Source organism: Lithobates pipiens, unplaced genomic scaffold, assembly GCF_037356315.1.
Source record: "Lithobates pipiens isolate NorthernLeopardFrog02 unplaced genomic scaffold, aLitPip1_a1.2 Scaffold_1, whole genome shotgun sequence".
NCBI lineage: Eukaryota > Metazoa > Chordata > Amphibia > Anura > Ranidae > Lithobates > Lithobates pipiens.
This window is the reverse complement of record NW_027507685.1, coordinates 113,008,752-113,026,994: the sequence shown is the minus strand read 5'-3', so window position 1 is coordinate 113,026,994 and position 18,243 is coordinate 113,008,752. Positions and strand designations below refer to the sequence as shown.

At 48.2% G+C, this 18,243-nt stretch overlaps 1 long non-coding RNA gene across 1 annotated transcript; it reads left to right on the top strand.

Annotated features, from left to right (window-relative positions):
- The first annotated feature begins 625 nt into the window (after nt 1-625).
- LOC143965494 (uncharacterized) lies at nt 626-6,191 on the top strand. Its single transcript, XR_013271616.1, has 2 exons — nt 626-1,215; nt 5,888-6,191. It is a non-coding gene; the product is annotated as an uncharacterized LOC143965494 (long non-coding RNA).
- The last annotated feature ends 12,052 nt before the right edge of the window (nt 6,192-18,243 follow it).

Sequence of the window (18,243 nt, the reverse complement as noted above, 5' to 3'; positions counted from 1 at the left end):
GTATATAAAAAAAAATCGGGCTAACTTTACTGTTGTCTTATTTATTAATTCAAAATTTTTATTTTTTTTCCAAAAAAAAGTGCGCTTGTAAGACCGCTGCACAAATACGGTGTGACAGAAAGTATTGCAACGGCCGCCATTTTATTCTCTAGGGTGTTATAAAAAAAAAATGTATAATGTTTTGGGGTTTCTAAGTAATTTTCCAGAAAAACAAACAGTTTTTACCTTGTAAATAACAAATCTCAGAAAGAGTCCATGTCCTTAAAGCTACAAATACTGCAGCTGCTGACTTTTAATAATCGGACACTTACCTGTCCCAGGGTACAGCGATGCGTCGGGGGACGAAGCCCTGCTCGTTCCCTGCTCCGCTCGGCGGGGCGCCGGTGTTCTTACTGTGGGCAGCCGGCTGCAGCTTCACAGCCGGGCACCCTCTGCGCATGTGCGAGCCGGGCGCTGTGATACAGTCGTCCGGGACCTGTCACGTGACCCAGATGACTGACTGCGCCAAGGGGGAAGTGACATCGGGTGCCCGGGCACTGAAGGAGGCAGACTACGAGGGACTCCCTAGCAACAGGCATTTAGAGGTGAGTTACTTTTTTTTTTTTTTTCTTTAGGAATTCTAATAATTATTTTTTTGGGGGGGAGGGGAAACACCACTTTAAGTGGTTAACTAATGCTGGAAGCATCAAGATTACACAGTTACAGGTCATGGGGATTGAGAGTTTTATAATAGAACACTTATGCCCCTTATACACACGGTCTGATTTTTTTCCGACCACAAAATCCGTCTGATAAAATCTTCAGACGAAATCCGATAGAGCCGGCACACGATCGGATTTTTTCGACAATATAATCCGATCGGACTTCTTACGGGGGAATTTCCGACCGTGTGTATGCGGGGCATGATAGGGATACGGAGGTAACTAAAGACAGCTAAGGATTTCTACTATTCATGCAGGTTGTTTTATTAATTTTTTTATCCCAGAATTCTACCTGAATTTTCATTTTCTTTCACTTTATTTATTGAAATATGTGAAAAAATTCACTTTGAAAGTGTGCAGGCTCTACTGTTGCATGGATTTACATACGATTGTATGACTGTTCTGTACTAATGTCATAAAAACGATCGATATCATTGTTTGCATGTATTGAGCGATCTTCTTTTATTTTTTTATTGCTTTACACGAATCTTTGACCCCCTCCAGGTACAACAAGGTACAAGATAAGCGCCTTTGTACATAGATGTATTTTGTCTCGTGTGCATTTAGAGAATCCAGTAGAAGAGATTCAAGAATAGTAAAGTGTGGTTTGTCTGTGTGGATATTTATTTCTGCGTCTTTAGAAGTATATCAGAACCTGAATGATAGGAAGTCCGTCGTCCTGCTCACCTCCAGCGTCCGAAAATTCTGCTCTGGTGATGAACAAAGCGATTTGGGCAAAATTCATGATTGGAAATTCTGTAATAATTCACCATTATTTATACTTAGGGAGAAATTGTATGTGCAAAAAAAAAAAAAAAAAACATTTAAAAATCTTTAAAAAAAAAAAAAAGGAAATCAGCAAGGCAGGGAAGGGCAGGGAAGGGCAAGGAGGGGCAAGGCAGGGAAGAGTAAGGCTGGCAAGGGCATGGAGGGGCAAGGCTGGAAAGGGCATGGAAGGGCAATGCAGGGACGGGCGGGAAAAGGCAGGGAAGGGCAAGACAAGGAAGGGCAGGGAAGGGCAAGGCTGGTAAGAGCAGAGAAAGGCAAGGAAGGGCAGGGAAGGGCAGGGAGGGGCAAGGAAGGGCAGGGAAGGGCAGGGAGGGGCAAGGCAGGGAAAGGTAAGGCTGGGAAGGACTGGGAAGGGCATGGAAGGGCAAGGCAAGGAAGGGCAGGGAAGGGCAAGGCTGGGAAGGGAAGGGCAAGGCAGGGGATGGCAGGGAGGGGCAAGGCAGGGAAGGGCAAAGCAGGGAATGGCAGGGAGGGGCAAGGCAGGGGATGGCAGGGAGGGGCAAGGCAGGGAAGGGCAAAGCAGGGAGGGGCAAGGCAGGGAAGGGCAAAGCAGGGAGGGGCAAGGCAGGGAAGGGTAAGGCTGGGAAGGGCAGGGAAGGGCAAGGCAAGGCAGGGCAGGGAAGGGCAAGGCAGGGCAGGGAAGGGCAAGGCAGGAAAGGAAAGGCAGGGAAGGGCAAGGCAGGGAAGGGCAAGATAGGGAAGGGCAGGGAAGGGCAAGACAGGGAAGGGCAGGAACTAGAAGTGCAGGGTATGGCAAGATGGGTCTGCAACTAGCAGGCTAAGGCAGGCCATACACGGGTGGAATGTCGAAAGAATTTTCTTTCAAAAATCTTATCTAAGAATTTATCTATCTATTTCGCACCATTGGTGGGGCTGCAGCAATGGTCGATTTTCGTGTAGCCATCGAATCTGAGTAATCGGACATGTTGGAAATTTTTTTGAAAAACTGACGATTTTATAATCAATGAAGGTTCCCGCCCATGAAAATTCTTTTCTGTAGCAACATGGAGGTAAAATTGAAGGGCTCGGTTGGTCGGATTTTGAAATCAATGGTGCCGCCATCGGGTCACAAAATGAACACATTTTCTGATTTTCAAAAGAAAATTATTTCGAAATTTGACCCGTGTATGGCCAGCCTTCTGCTTAACATTTTGTAGAGCAGGTTCTTTGTTCTCAGTACTCCCCATAAGGAAGCGCAGGATGGGTCTGGAACTAGAAGTGCAGGACATGGCAAGATAGGGCTGCAACTAGCAGGATAGGGAAGGGCAGTATGTGTATGGAACTAGCAGGGCAGGGAAGGGCAGGATGGGTCTGGAACTAGAAGTGCAGAATACGGCAAGATGGGTCTGCAACTATCAGAAAGGGGAAGGGCAGGGTGGGTCTGGAACTAGCATGGAAGGGCAGGGTGGGTCTGGAACTAGCAGGGCAGGGAAGGGGGGGGGGGATGGGTCTGGAACTAGGGGGATAGGAAAGGCCAGAATGTGTACGGAACTAGCAGGGCAGGGAAAGGCAGGATGGGTCTGGAATTAGCAGGATAGGGAAAAGCAGGATAGGTCTAAAACTGAAAGGACAGAGAAGGGCAGGGCGGGTCTTGAATTAGCATGACAGAGAGGCGCAAGGTATCCCTGGAACTAGCAGGGAAGGGAAGGGTGTGATGGGTCTAGAACTAGCAGGATAGGGAAGGGCCAGAATTGGTCTAGAACTAGCAGGGCAGGGAGAGCAGGATGGGTCTGTAACTAGCAGGGAAGTGCAGAATGGGTCTGGAATTTGCAGGATAGGGAAGAGCAGGATGGGTCTGGAACTAGCAGGGCATGGAAGGGCAGGATGGGTCTGTAACTAGCAGAGCATGGAAGGGCAGGATGGGTCTGTAACTAGCAGAGCATGGAAGGGCAGGATGGGTCTGTAACTAGCAGAGCATGGAAGGGCAGGATGGGTCTGGAACTAGCAGAGCATGGAAGGCGCAGGATTGGTCTAAAACTAGCAGAACATGGAAGGCGCAGGATTGGTCTAAAACTAGCAGAGCATGGAAGGGCAGGATGGGTCTGGAACTAGCAGAACATGGAAGGGCAGGATGGGTCTGGAACTAGCAGAGCATGGAAGGGCAGGATGGGTCTGTAACTAGAGCATGGAAGGGCAGGATGGGTCTGGAACTAGCTGGATAGGAAAGGCCAGAATGTGTACGGAACTAGCAGGGCAGGGAAAGGCAGGATGGGTCTGGAATTAGCAGGATAGGTCTAAAACTGAAAGGACAGAGAAGGGCAGGGTGGGTCTTGAATTAGCACGACAGAGAGGCGCAAGGTATCCCTGGAACTAGCAGGGCAGGGAAGGGTGTGATGGGTCTGGAACTAGCAGGGCAGGGAGAGCAGGATGGGTCTGGAATTAGCAGGGCATGGAAGGGCAGGGTGGGTCTGTAACCAAAACAAAAATTACAACCGCGCTCTCCCATATAATAGACCCCAGTGAAACTCAACCATCATCTACTAATCAATAATGGTGAACCAAATAAAAAATCAATCGTGATACATATACACAATTAGTGCATACACAATGTAAACAATTTAGTTCAAACAAATAAATAAATAATAATAAAAAATTCATTGAAATAAGAATAAATTGAATGTAAACGTAAATAAATTCATACTATTAAATAACTTATAAAGTGCTCGAAAATAGAGATGTGCAAACATCAAATTAAAAAACACAAACACACGAGCCCAATAAAGCATTCTCAGATGAATGAAAAATAAGTGCAACAATCCATTCAGTTGAAAGTATTTCTCCAGTTAGACTCATTGCAGAATATAGGCTTCCTTCACCACCACTGTGCTGGTTAACAGTTAAATTGCCCGCTTACCAAATCCTAAAGAAATCTGGGCATGTATGATAAAGAATCTCAGGGGACCATCAAACCAGGACAGCATCACACCTTTCCACACGAATTCCAATGATGGGATCACTCCTCTACTGCCACTTCCAGCAATGTCTCCTCTCTACTTCCGACGTCGGAAGGAAGGGCAGGATGGGTCTGGAACTAGCAGAGCATAGAAGGGCAGTATGGGTCTGGAACTAGCAGAGCATAGAAGGGCAGGATGGGTCTGGAACTAGCAGAGCATAGAAGGGCAGGATGGGTCTGGAACTAGCAGAGCATGGAAGGTGCAGGATTGGTCTAAAACTAGCAGAGCATGGAAGGGCAGGATGGGTCTGGAACTAGCAGAACATGGAAGGGCAGGATGGGTCTGGAACTAGCAGAGCATGGAAGGGCAGGATGGGTCTGGAACTAGAGCATGGAAGGGCAGGATGGGTCTGGAACTAGCAGAACATGGAAGGGCAGGATGGGTCTGGAACTAGCAGAGCATGGAAGGGCAGGATGGGTCTGGAACTAGAGCATGGAAGGGCAGGATGGGTCTGGAACTAGCAGAGCATGGAAGGGCAGGATGAATCTGGAACCAGAAGAGCATGGAAGGGCAGGATGGGTCTGGAACTAGCAGGGCAGGGAAGGGTGGGCCATGTCAGGAACCAGAAGGATAGGGAAGGGCAGGACTGGTCTGGAATTAGTAAGGCGGGGAAGGGCAGGATAGGTCTGAAACTGAAAGGACAGAGAAGGGCAGGGTGGGATTTGAATTAGCAGGACAGGGAGATGCAAGGTATCCCTGGAACTAGCAGGGCAGGAAAAAGTGTGATGGGTCTAAAACTAGCAGGGTATGGAAGGGCAAGATGAGCCTTGAACTAGCGCAGTGTGAAGGGTGGGAGGGAGGGAAGACAATACTTATTTGTGTTATATTGCTTTAATTGTTTTTCCATTTTTCCAAGAATTTATCACAATAAGTGCAACATTTTGGGGGGTCTCGCAGGGCCACTTCATTAGGCATGTGACGACACATGCCCGACAAAGGGGTCCAGTGAGTCTTTGAAGCATTACGCTCACATGTTTCAGGATGCGATCGCTGTAAAACATTTTTGGATTACTATTATATTGATTCATGGTAACATGCTTGCTTCCTCCTGGAAGAAGAGTAGACTGGGGTACTTATCACCATGAAGATGTTCCTTCCTAATCCAATGAGCAGGCAGTTGATGATAAGACCCCTCCCCCCCCCCTCCCTATTCCTAGAGTCATGTATTTACTTTCACTTATTCCTGCACTGTTGGGAGCACAGGCAGGATTGGTTACTGGTGAGCATGTGACCCACATCTCCTCTCCCATGAGGATGCTAGGTGCCTCATGATTGGTCCAGACCTGTCACATGGAGTCTGACCTTTCTGAGCTCGGACCCATCAGTCTGGGGTGAGGGAACATGCGTTAACTCACTGCAACCACGTGAATCCGGCCTTAGTATTAAACTGCATGTGAATATGTATTGTGTCAGTTCTTCTAATTCCTCTCCTAATACTTCCAGTGCGGAGGACGTGGTGATCGAGGAGTTTGCTCGCCAAAAGCTACAGGGAGAGCAAGATGATGATGAAGACAAGGAGGAGGCGAGCTGACAACACTATTTCAAATCATTGCTATTGTTATATGCAGAACATAACTCCCCTACCCCCACCAACGCATCCAAATCTGGGTCTACTAGAATTGCAACTTGTCTTTTGTTTTTTTCCTTTTTCTTTTTTTTGTCCATTTCTCTATGTTCAATGTAATAATACTAAACTGTGAAAATAAATGACTAATATTTTCTTTTAGACACAAAAAAAGTATATAAACTGGTTATTCATTTCTTCCATGCCTAGTTGGGGGGGGGGGGGGGTTGTTCACACTGGTCTGGCTCTTATGAAACTGCAAAAATGGTCAGATATCACTAGAGGACCACTGTGGTCAGATTTCACTAGAGGACCATTGTGGTCAGATATCATGAGAAGACTACCATGGTCAGATATCACTAGAGGACTACTGTGGTCAGATACCACTAGAGGACCATTGTGGTCAGATATCACTAGAGGACTACTGTGGTCAGATACCACTAGAGGATCATTGTGGTCAGGTAACACTAGAGGACTATCATGATCAGAGATCACTAGAGGACTACCATGATCAGATATCACTAGAGGACTACCATGGTCAGACACCACTAGAGGACCATTGTGGTCAGACACCACTAGAGGACCATTGTGGTCAGACACCACTAGAGGACCATTGTGGTCAGACACCACTAGAGGACCATTGTGGTCAGACACCACTAGAGGACCATTGTGGTCAGACACCACTAGAGGACCATTGTGGTCAGATAACACTAGAGGACCATTGTGGTCAGATAACACTAGAGGACTACCATGGTCAGATATCACTAGAGGACTACTGTGGTCAGAGATCATTAGAGGACCATTGTGGTCAGATAACACTAGAGGACTACCATGGTCAGAGATCACTAGAGTACTACCATGGTCAGATACCACTAGAGGACTACCATGGTCAGACACCACTAGAGGACCATTGTGGTCAGACACCACTAGAGGACCATTGTGGTCAGACACCACTAGAGGACCATTGTGGTCAGACACCACTAGAGGACCATTGTGGTCAGACACCACTAGAGGACCATTGTGGTCAGATAACACTAGAGGACTACCATGGTCAGATATCACTAGAGGACTACTGTGGTCAGAGATCATTAGAGGACCATTGTGGTCAGATAACACTAGAGGACTACCATGGTCAGAGATCACTAGAGTACTACCATGGTCAGATACCACTAGAGGACCTCTGTGGTCAAATATCACAAGAGGATGGCTGTGGTAAGATATCACTAAAGGACGGCTGTGGTCAGAGATCACTAGAGTACTACCATGATCATATATCGCTAGAGGACTACTGTGGTCAGAGATCACTAGAGGACCATTGTGGACAGATAACACTAGAGGACAATCGTGGTCAGATATCACTAGAGGACTACTGTGGTCAGAGATTACTAGAGTACTACCATGGTTAGATATCGCTAGAGGACTACTGTGGTCAGAGATCACTAGAGGACCATTGTGGTCAGATAACACTAGAGGACAATCGTGGTCAGATATCACTAGAGGACTACTGTGGTCAGAGATTACTAGAATACTACCATGGTTAGATATCGCTAGAGGACTACTGTGGTCAGAGATCACAAGGGGACTACCGTGGTCAGATATCACTAAAGGACAATAGTGGTCGGATATCTTCCCTCATAATGTTGCTGCAATAAATATTGTGACACTCTCCTGATAAATTCTTCATCATATAGAAACCTCAAATAATTGAAGATTTTGTCTGCATATAAGTGACAATTTTCGTATGGCTTTGTAGGTCTGGAAAGAACGTAAATGTCTTTAGGGACATATGCAGCGCTTTTTTTCTTAGAGAATAGGTACAGGAACTCCCCCTTTCTGAGTCACCCGTTTTCTCCGCCTTTACCCACCTCTGAGCACCGTTCCTTAGTTCCACCTCCTACCCACCTTCCAGTTCTGCCCTTTTAGAGAATACAGAACCAAGTATCATTTTTGTGGTGAAAAGTAATTTGTATTGAATTTGTTAAAAACAGACAACCCAAAACAAAATCCCCCCAGCAGCAACGATAGATCCCTGGCAGCAACAACAGATCTCCCCACAGCCAGCATCAATAGACCCTCCATCAGCCAACAACAATAGACCCCTCCCTCAACAGTAGATCTCTCCCAGAAATAACTGACCCCTCAGCTAAATAAGACCCACCCCCAGCAACAATAGGTCCCCCACCAGTAAGGATAGACCACCCCCCAAACAAAAATAGATCCCCTCTAGCTAGAATAGATCCCTCAGCAGCCAGCATCAATAGACCCTGCAGCACACCCCGGCACCCCTTCCTATTACATACAGTCAGTTCTGGAGGTGATGGAACTGCGTTCCCCCGCGTTCCAGCTAAACAAAGGCCCCGGATATATGTATGGCTAAATGTGAATAAAGTGTGCAACAAAACAAAATAAATAAACAAGAATAAAAAAGTGCAAAATTCATCTATATACAACTGTCTATTACACGCACCACTGGGGGGGGAGAAGGGACAGAGAGAAGCTGAGACAGGCCTGGAACTAGCAGGGCAGGGAAGGGCAAGACGGGTTTGGAACTAGCAGGGCACGGAAGGGCAGGATGGGTCTGTAACTATCAGGATAGGGAAGGGCAGGAAGGGTCTGTAACTAGCAGGATAGGGAAGGGCAGGACGGGTCTGGAACTAGCAGGATAGGGAGGGCAGGACGGGTCTGGAACTAGCAGGATAGGGAAGGACAGGACTGGTCTGGAACTAGCAGGATAGGGAAGGGCAGGATAGGTCTGGAACTAGCAGGGCAGGTAGGGGCAGGACCGGTCTGTAACTACCAGGGCAGGACGGGTCTGGAACTATCAGGGCAGGGAAGGGCAGGACGGGCTTGGGACTAGCAGGATAGGGAAGGGCAGGACGGGTCTGGAACTAGCAGGAAAGGGAAGGGCAGGACGGGTCTGTAACTAGCAGGATAGGGAAGGCCAGGACGGGTCTGGAACTAGCAGGGCAGGACTGGTCTGGAACTAGCAGGGCAGGGAAGGGCAGGACGGGTCTGGGACTAGCAGGATAGGGAAGGGCAGGATGGGTCTGGGACTAGCAGGATAGGGAAGGGCAGGACGGGTCTGGGACTAGCAGGATAGGGAAGGGCAGGAAGGGTCTGGAACTAGCAGGGCAGGGAAGGGCAGGACGGGTCTGGAACTAGCAGGGAAGGGCAGGACGGGTCTGGAACTAGCAGGATAGGGAAGGTTGCAATGGGTCTGGAACGAGCAGGATAGGGAAGAGCAGGACGAGTCTGGAACCAGTTCTTTGTGCACTGGTGGACCATCATGTTGGAACAGGAAGGGGCCATCCACAAAGTTGGGAGTATGAAATTGTCCAAAATGTCTTGGTATGCTGACGCCTTTAAGAGTTCCCTTCACTAGAACTAAGGGGCCAAGCCGAAACCCCTGAAAAACAACCCCACACCATAATCCCCCCTCCCCCATATCATAATCCCACCTCCACCAAATGATTTGTACCAGTGCACAAAGCAAGGTCCATAAAGACATGTATGAACGAGTTTGGGGTGGAGAAACTTGACTGGCCTGCACAGAGTCCTGACCCCAACCCGATAGAAGACCTTTGGGATGAATTAGAGTGGAGACTGCGAGCCAGGCCTTCTCGTCCAACATCAACGCCTGACCTCACAAATGCCCTTCTGGAAGAACGGTCAAATATTCCCACAGACACCCTCCTAAACCTTGTGGACGGCCTTCCCAGAAGAGTTGAAGCTGTTATATCTGCAAAGGGCCAACTCAATATTGAACCCTACAGACTAAGACTGGGAGGTCATTAAAGTTCATGTGTGTGTAAAGGCAGGCGTCCCAATACACACAATATGGTGTATGTTATATACATGAGGTAGTATGCTGCCATGTTGGTACCAGGAAAATCGTAAATTTTATCAAATACTTACTGGAATTTTCCATTCCCGGTGGCAATCTTCAGTGGCATAAATGTAGTAGTATGCTGCCATAGATGGGTGTCAGGAAAATGGTATCAAATACTTACCTTAATTTTCCTTTCCTGGCATCAATCTATGGCAGCATACATATGGTACCCCTGTGATAGTATGCTGCCATGTTGGTACCAGGAAAATTGGATCCAATAAGCATAAATCCCTGACAGTATACCACGTTTTTGCTGCCACCGATTGCCATCCGGAAAGGAAAATTAAGGTAAGAATTTGACACAATTTTCCATTTTCCTGATGCCAATCCATGGCGGCATACTACCTCATGTATATATTGCATCTATGCTGCCACGTTGGTGCTCAGAAACCAGATTATTATTATTATACAGGATTTATATAGCGCCGATAGTTTGCAGAGCGCTTTACAACACAAATAACAGAAATCCCAAAGAAAAATCTTCCAATCGCATTCAATGATAGAAATACATTCTCCTCCATAAGAACCTGAAATTGGTGGATTGAATATTTACATTTGATTGGTTTTATCTTTTTACTTTTAATATTGAATATTTCAAGTGTCTGTACAGTCAAAACTTTTTTTATTTTTTTTATTTAACCACTTGCCTACCGGGCACCCACCCTCCCCCCTGCCCAGGTGCCAATTTCCACCTGTCAGCGCTCTCACACTTAGAATGACAATGACGTTGGCATGTGACACTGTACACACAGGACATTTTTATCATTTTTTTCACACAAATAGAGATTCCTTGTGGTGCCATTTAATTCCCACTGGGGGGGGGGGGTATTTTTTTTGCTAAACAAACAAACATTTTTTATAGATTGTTAAAAAAAATTGCAAACAGGTAATTTTTCTCCTTCATTAATGTGCACTGATGGATGGCACTGAGAGTCTGCACTGATAAGTGGCACTGATGGTTGGCACTGATGGGCACTGATAGGCGACACTGAGAGGCAGCACTGATGGACATTGATAGGTGATAATGATGATGAAGCACTGATGGGCACTGAGAAGGCGGCACTAAAGGGCACTGAGAGTCGGCACTGATAGGGGGCACTGATGAGGCTGCACTGATAGGCAGTGCTAAAGGGCACTGAGAGGCAGCACTGATGGGCATTGATAGGTGGCACTCATGGGCACCGATAGGCGACACTAATAAGCACTGATAGGTGGCACTAATAGGTGACTCTGATGATGAAGCACTGATGGGCACTGATAAGGCGGCACTAAAGGGCACTGAGAGTCGGAACTGATAGGGGGCACTGATGAGGCTGCACTGATGGGTGGCACTGATGGGCACTGATAGGTGGCACTAAAGGGCACTGAGAGGCAGCACTGATGGACATTGATAGGTGGCACTAATAAGCACTGGTAGGCGGCAGTGATAGGTGATACTGATGAAGAAGCACTGATGGGCACTGATAGTTGGCACTAAAGGGCACTGAGAGTTGGCACTGATAGGTGGCACTGTTGAGGAATCCAATGTACATAATGATAATCAGAAAATGTCTATTTGCTTATGTGTATACATGTTCCCATGCTCCTTACTTATTATGTAGCATACAGATTGACCCTGTTCTGCGGGAAGATGGCGTCTACACCCTACATCCCACGCGTGCAGAAGAATGCATTCGAGATAACAGAACCAGCTTCAACCAAACTTCAAGCATCAAGTTTCTTCATTTCTCTTGTATTGTAACCAATAAGATGTACCTATTAGACTGACAGTAATGACGTATCTTTCTGTATAAAATATTAACACCGCCCACGAATAAATCAGTATTTAGAAGTAGCCTGAGCTGAACATATCTCAGAGAGTGTTTACTTCTAATGTGCATGCACATTTATATTTTTAATTAGGAATAGCAGCAGATAACCAAGAACTAATTTATAGTTCTAATCCATCACAACTGGCGCCCAACGTGGGGCTTCAGGCCACAATCGAAGGGAGACCGCATTCCAGGACTGAACGGCTGGCCAGATCAGAGAAGGGGGTTAAGCGCGCAGCCCTAACAGTACAGTAAGCATTTTTATCCTTACCATTTGTACTACTTCTCTGGTTGGGCCGTTTGATTTTGTCTTGTTGGCTCCTTTTGATTGTTCAAAGAGGCAGGTAACTTATTTCTCGCCTGAAGCCGTTTTAACGAACCTGCAAATGGTTTTCTGCTGACTATTATCTGTTAAGTGTCTGTCATTCTGAAGGATTGCAAATTTAGCAGACTGAAAGTGCAGCTGCAGGCGTGTGTCCATCCTCACCCCTAGATTCTACCTCTAGTGGTGGGGTGGAATTCTGCAGGCATTTATAGACGGGGTTACTCGAGGTTGGCTGTGTAGGACCTCTGAGGGTTAATCTCAAGCTGTGAATTAGGGCAGTTTGAAAGAAGGCTTGCGGAAGTGGCAGCCTTGCAAAACGTCTATGAATGTTCTGCTCGGGAAAGCTTTCCTTGAGGGTTTATCTCAAACTGTGAATTAGGGCAGTTTGAAAGAAGGCTAGCTGGAATTTGGCAGTCTTGTGACTCAGGTGAGCTTTTCCCGAGAGCTATCTTTGCAGTTCAAAGAGTGTCAGGGGTAATGTCCTGTACTGAGTGTGTTTGTGGTTTACTGTTTGCTATACACGAGAGGGGTTGGGGATTGGTGAAGGTGATAGAAGGTGGCTACCTGAAGGATCAGTTGGGCCATAAGCCACTGCTCCCCACCACCCCTGACCTCCTAGTTTTGAGATTAAATGTACATTATCCGGTGAAAGGGGGGTTTGGGCAGACCCTCGAAGAGATAGAACAGAGAGCCACGCAGGAGGGTTATCAAGCTATCAGTTGTCCTCACTCCCCCCTCAAACCGTCGGCCGAGACTGCTGTAGAAGAGCAGAACAGAGTAAAAGACAGTGGTTACGTGTTGGAAGGCCCAAAGAGGGGAGGGGGAGATGGGTCAGAAGAACACTAAGCCGGAGAAAGGAATGCTAGCTTGTGATATTGTGAAGGGGAGGGAGGGCAGTGAAGCAGTTAAAAGGTTGTCCAAGATAGCGAAGGTTTGTGATTTAAAAAACTGTGCTGCTAGACTACAAGCAGAGGAATGGCGTGTGCTGATAAGAGAACAAAGGGGCACTCTGTGTGATAACGGCTTATTGGATGTGGCAGAAGCATGGTACAGGACGGCAAGGGCATTGCACAAAGAAGGTTGGATAGAAGAGGAAATCAAGAAAGATGCAAATTGTACTATGTATGTGTACCACAGAGTTGATAATGTGGCTGTACCGCCCCCATATACAAAAAACTGGAACGAAGGAGGGGAGGGGCAACCCTGCTATCCGCCTAACGCCCACCCCCTTCTCACCACCCCAACCCGAGCACAACCCACTGTGACCACTCCCAGTGGCGGCCATCTTGGTACACCCAAGCCCACGCTTCAAGCACAGCCCAGTGCACTTCCTGCCGGCGGCCATCTTGGTACACCCAAGCCCACGCTTCAAGCACAGCCCAGTGCACTTCCTGCCGGCGGCCATCTTGGTACACCCAAGCCCACACTTCAGGCACAGCCCTGTGCACTTCCTGCCGGCGGCCATCTTGGTACACCCAATAGGCCCAGCCATGGCCTATACCCAGTTCTTCCTGTTTTAAACCAGGATGGTTCCTACCACACACCTGTCTTCCCTAATATGGAAGCACTACCTTCACTTGCCGGATATGTTAATGATGAAGAAGCATCCGAGTGGGAAGACCAACAACAGGCAGCAAGGCCACCTGCTGATTTAACCCCTAATCCGGCTCCAGCCTCACAGTTCCGGGAGGATCTCAAACGTATGCTGACAACCATAAGGAACAGTGCCCCTTCCCTGCCCCAACACCAGTCTCGGTTACCAGAAGGGGCACCGGTGATGTATGTCGCTTTTACCCCATCACAAGCAGCAACCTTAGTGACAAGTCTGCCTGACCCAGAGAAACAGCCAATGCCCTTCTACCGCAGGATAGTGCAGATACAGGAAACTTACTCAGCTGCCTGGAGAGACTTGATCAGCCTATGCCAAATTAAAGCAGGACATGTCTTTTGGCCAGTCATGCAGACAGCCTTCAATGATGCCTGCCTGGCAAGTGCCACTTCTTATACCTCAGGCTTGGAGTTCTGTGCACAACTCCGCGACTGGGCAAAGGAGAAATTGGCAGATCAGACCACCACAATCCAAGATATTGCCCAAGATAAAGGGGAGTCTGTGGAGAAGTATCATGCTAGACTCATACAGGCCTTTGATGATCTGGGCTTCTCCCTCTATGAAAAGACACACACACACATGTTATCATCTGCTTTTGTCTCAGGACTCAGAGAGGATATCAGAAAAAGCCTGATGGTGGCCCGCCCTGAATATCGCGCAATGAAAATGTCCGATTTATTGTTGGTGGCCAGAGGGATAGAAAACCAAAAGGGGAAAAAACCAACGCCCCTCATGGTAACACAAGATGAAGATCCCGCCTACACTCGTCCTCCACCACTGCCCAATACCAGGGAGAAGATCATCTGTTACAACTGTGGAAAGCGGGGTCACATCAGAAGAGTATGCAGAGCCCCAAGATATCCGGGACAAGACAGGGATCCCCGCGAAGGGCAACGTGGAAATGAACCTCCACCACCACGCCCCAACTCACGCTAGGAAATGGGCAAACCCGTGTCACCCCTTATGACAGTGTCCTCAAATGTGACTGGAGGACCCCTAGCAAAGGTCACGTTACCTATACAAGGAAAACCTACCACTTTTCTCATTGACACGGGTGCAGCCAGGAGTGTGTTGAGAGCTGAGGACCTGCCTGATAATTCTTTCCTTTCCACTATTGATGTTTCCTGCGTGGGAGTGGATGGGGTGCCCCGCTCCAGTCCACTCACTGAGCCTCTCCAAGTGGGGACATTTCCCGATTTGCTTACCAGATTTGTGGTGTCCTCTACATGTCCCTTGAATCTACTAGGAGCTGATGTGCTGTCCAGACTACAGGCTTCAATCATTTTCACACCTGAAGGGGGGGTGAAGTTACATACTCCCTTATCCTTGGAAGACTCATCTGCCTTGTGTTCTCTGCCTCTTATGATGACACTTCATGAAGCAATAACTCCAAGTTCAATACCACAGGAAGTACTTGACAGAATTCCTGCGTGTCTATGGTCCACAGGCCCGGAAGACATTGGTCACTTAAAAGTGCCACCAGTTTCAGTCAAGCTCAAAGAGGGCGCATCATTGCCCCGGAAACCACAATACCCACTTAAGTTGGCGCAATCAGAAGCTATCTCGAAACATGTAGCTGCCTTGGTCCAGAATGGGGCCTTGATCCCCTGTACCTCACCATGTAATACACCTCTTTTTCCTGTCAAGAAGAAAACACCTAAGGGAGAACCTGACAGATACAGGATGGTGCAGGATCTGCGAGCAATTAACGAAGTCACAGTGTTGGACACCCCAATTGTGCCAAATCCACATACTATATTATCAGCTGTACCTCCAATGGCTGAGTACTTCACTGTGGTGGACCTGGCAAATGCATTTTACAGTGTACCCCTGCATCCTTCCTGCAGGTACCTCTTTGCCTTCTCCCACGAAAAGAAACAGTATACCTGGGCAGTTATGCCACAAGGGGCGCAAAATTCTCCAAGCCAGTTTGCCAAAGCCATAGCCTCCATACTTGATACATGGCAAAAAGAACACCCTGCAGTGACTCTCCTCATATATGTGGACGATCTTCTCCTCTGCGCAGATGACCAATATGCTGCAGAAGACAATTCAGAAAGTCTACTATGCTACCTTGCGGAACAAGGCTGTAAAGCCTCCAAAGACAAACTGCAGTGGTGTTGCAAGACAGTCACCTTTTTAGGCCACTGCATTTCCAAGGGCGCAAGACATCTCACATCAGACCGAGTAGCTGCAATCCAGAAGATTCCCCAACCAAAAGCAACTAAACAACTGCATGCCTTTCTTGGACTCATATCTTACTGTAGGGCATGGATCCCGGATGCATCGATCCTTATGCAACCACTCTATAATGCCCTTAAGTCTGTGCCATTGTCATAGGATGCGCACGGTTAAAGCACTCCGGCGCACAGCTGTGTGCAAGAGGAATAAACGAAAGCACACAAGCACACACACACAGGGTGTGACCCCTCGCTGACCTATAAAGGAAGTGAGGTCATCCAAACACACTGCTGGTTTGTCTTCAGCTTCCTGTGATTCCCACGTCTGCTTCTGTTATCTGTATTACCCGTTGTGACCCGGATTGCCTTATCGACCTCGCTGATCTTCTCCTGACCCGACCTCTGGCTTGATCTTGGACTCCTGCTTTCTAACGTGTTTGACCCTCAGCCTGCATCTGGACTTACCTGCTGTCTCCTGTGTTCGACCCCCGGCTTGTCTTGGATTATCCTTCTGTCTCAGCGTTCCTGGTACTTGTCTTCTGATCTGGACTGTGTTTGACCCCTGGCCTGTCTCCTGGATTCGGTCTTTGCCTTACGGACTTGCTACCATTGCTTTCGGACCTTCCCACGGGACATCACCTCTCAGCTCTGCTCAAGCTACCTGCTGATCTGCTAGCAAGTGACTGTCCTACTGGTAGCTTGTGCCTCTTGGTGCAACCACTCTCTGTGCCACTTTCAGGGGTGGTCTGCGCCGAGTCGCAACAGCGACCGCTCTCGGCATCTTGGCCTCGGTGAGTACATTTATATGATAGTACAAACCAGCCATGACAGAGGCCAACAGAGCGGGTTCGCCATTAGAAGTCCTGTGCCAACAAGTCTCTGCACTCACAGAAGCAGTACAGAGACTACAGGATGGCTATGCGCAGATCGACAGCAGGCTTCAGCGACTAGCCACAGCTCCGGCACCCACAAATCCTACGCAGGCCTCAGTCAGCGATGCCTCCACACCTCATGTCCAGCCTCCACCCGGTATGATGATGGCAGTACCCGAACCACGAGTACCCACGCCTGAGCGATTTTCAGGCGACCGAAAGAAATTCAGAGCCTTTAAAAATGCATGTTCCTTGTACTTGGCTTTGCAACCCAGGACCTTTTCTTCAGAGATTGTCAAGGTCGGGTTTATTATCTCTCTTCTGGCTGAGGAACCCCAGGCCTGGGCCCATAGCCTTATGGAACAGAGAAGCCCCTTGTTAAACTCCACGGACACCTTCTTTGAGGCTATGGGACAATTATATGATGACCCTCAGCGTACTGCCACGGCTGAGGCTACCCTGCATGCTCTCTCACAGGGGAGAAGACCGGTGGAGGATTACACCGTTGAGTTTCGCAAGTGGTCAGCTGACACCAGCTGGAACGAGGCGGCCCTGCGTTATCAATACCGGTTGGGGCTCTCCGAGAACCTAAAGGATGAGTTGGCCCGAGTAGAGACTCCTGCCTCCCTGGAGGAATTAATCCAGTTGGCTACAAAACTGGACAGACGGATGCGCGAGCGGCGCTCCGAACGCCTCCAGGTCCCTCGGCCTAGTTGGATGCTTCCTAAGGCCACTATCCCGTATCCGCCCATCCCGGTTCCTTCGGGTCCCTCAGCTTCGGAAGGGGAGCCCATGCAGCTAGGTTTGGTCCGTCCTCGTCTCACCCCAGAAGAGCGACAACGAAGACGCCAAGCCAATCTGTGCTTATACTGTGGGGGGCTTGGACATTTCATTCACAGCTGTCCCGTGAGACCCCGTAAGTTGCCCCCACGGTGTGTAATGAACTACCAGAGTGTTGGTCCTGCTCAAACTTATGTGACTCTCTCTGTTTCCCTACAGCTGGCAGAAGAGAAGATCCCACTCCCAGCCGTGATTGATTCAGGGGCATGTAGTTGCTTTTTGGACATCTCCCTCGCACAGCAACTACGCATTCCAAGCCAGAATAAAGCAACACATCTTCTAGTCCATTTAGCAGATGGATCTCTGCCACTCTCAGGTCCAGTAACACAGGAGACACTACCTTTGCTCACTATTACAGACTCTGGCCATAGAGAACTTCTACGCTTCGACCTAATATCATCTCCCATGTTCCCTATCATCCTGGGACTTCCTTGGTTGCAGGCTCATGATCCCCAGATCAGTTGGAACAAGAAGGAAGTGTCCTTTACATCCGCTTACTGTATGCAGCATTGTTTTGATTCTGTTCCAGCTCCTTGTATGACCGTGGCCCCCACCACTGATCACCTGCAGCACATTCCTCAGGTCTATTCCGAGTTTAAGGACGTCTTCGATAAAAAGAAGGCTGACCGTCTACCACCACACAGACCATATGACTGTCCCATTGAACTGTTACCTGGTTCTGAGATCCCTTTTGGACGAATTTTCCCCT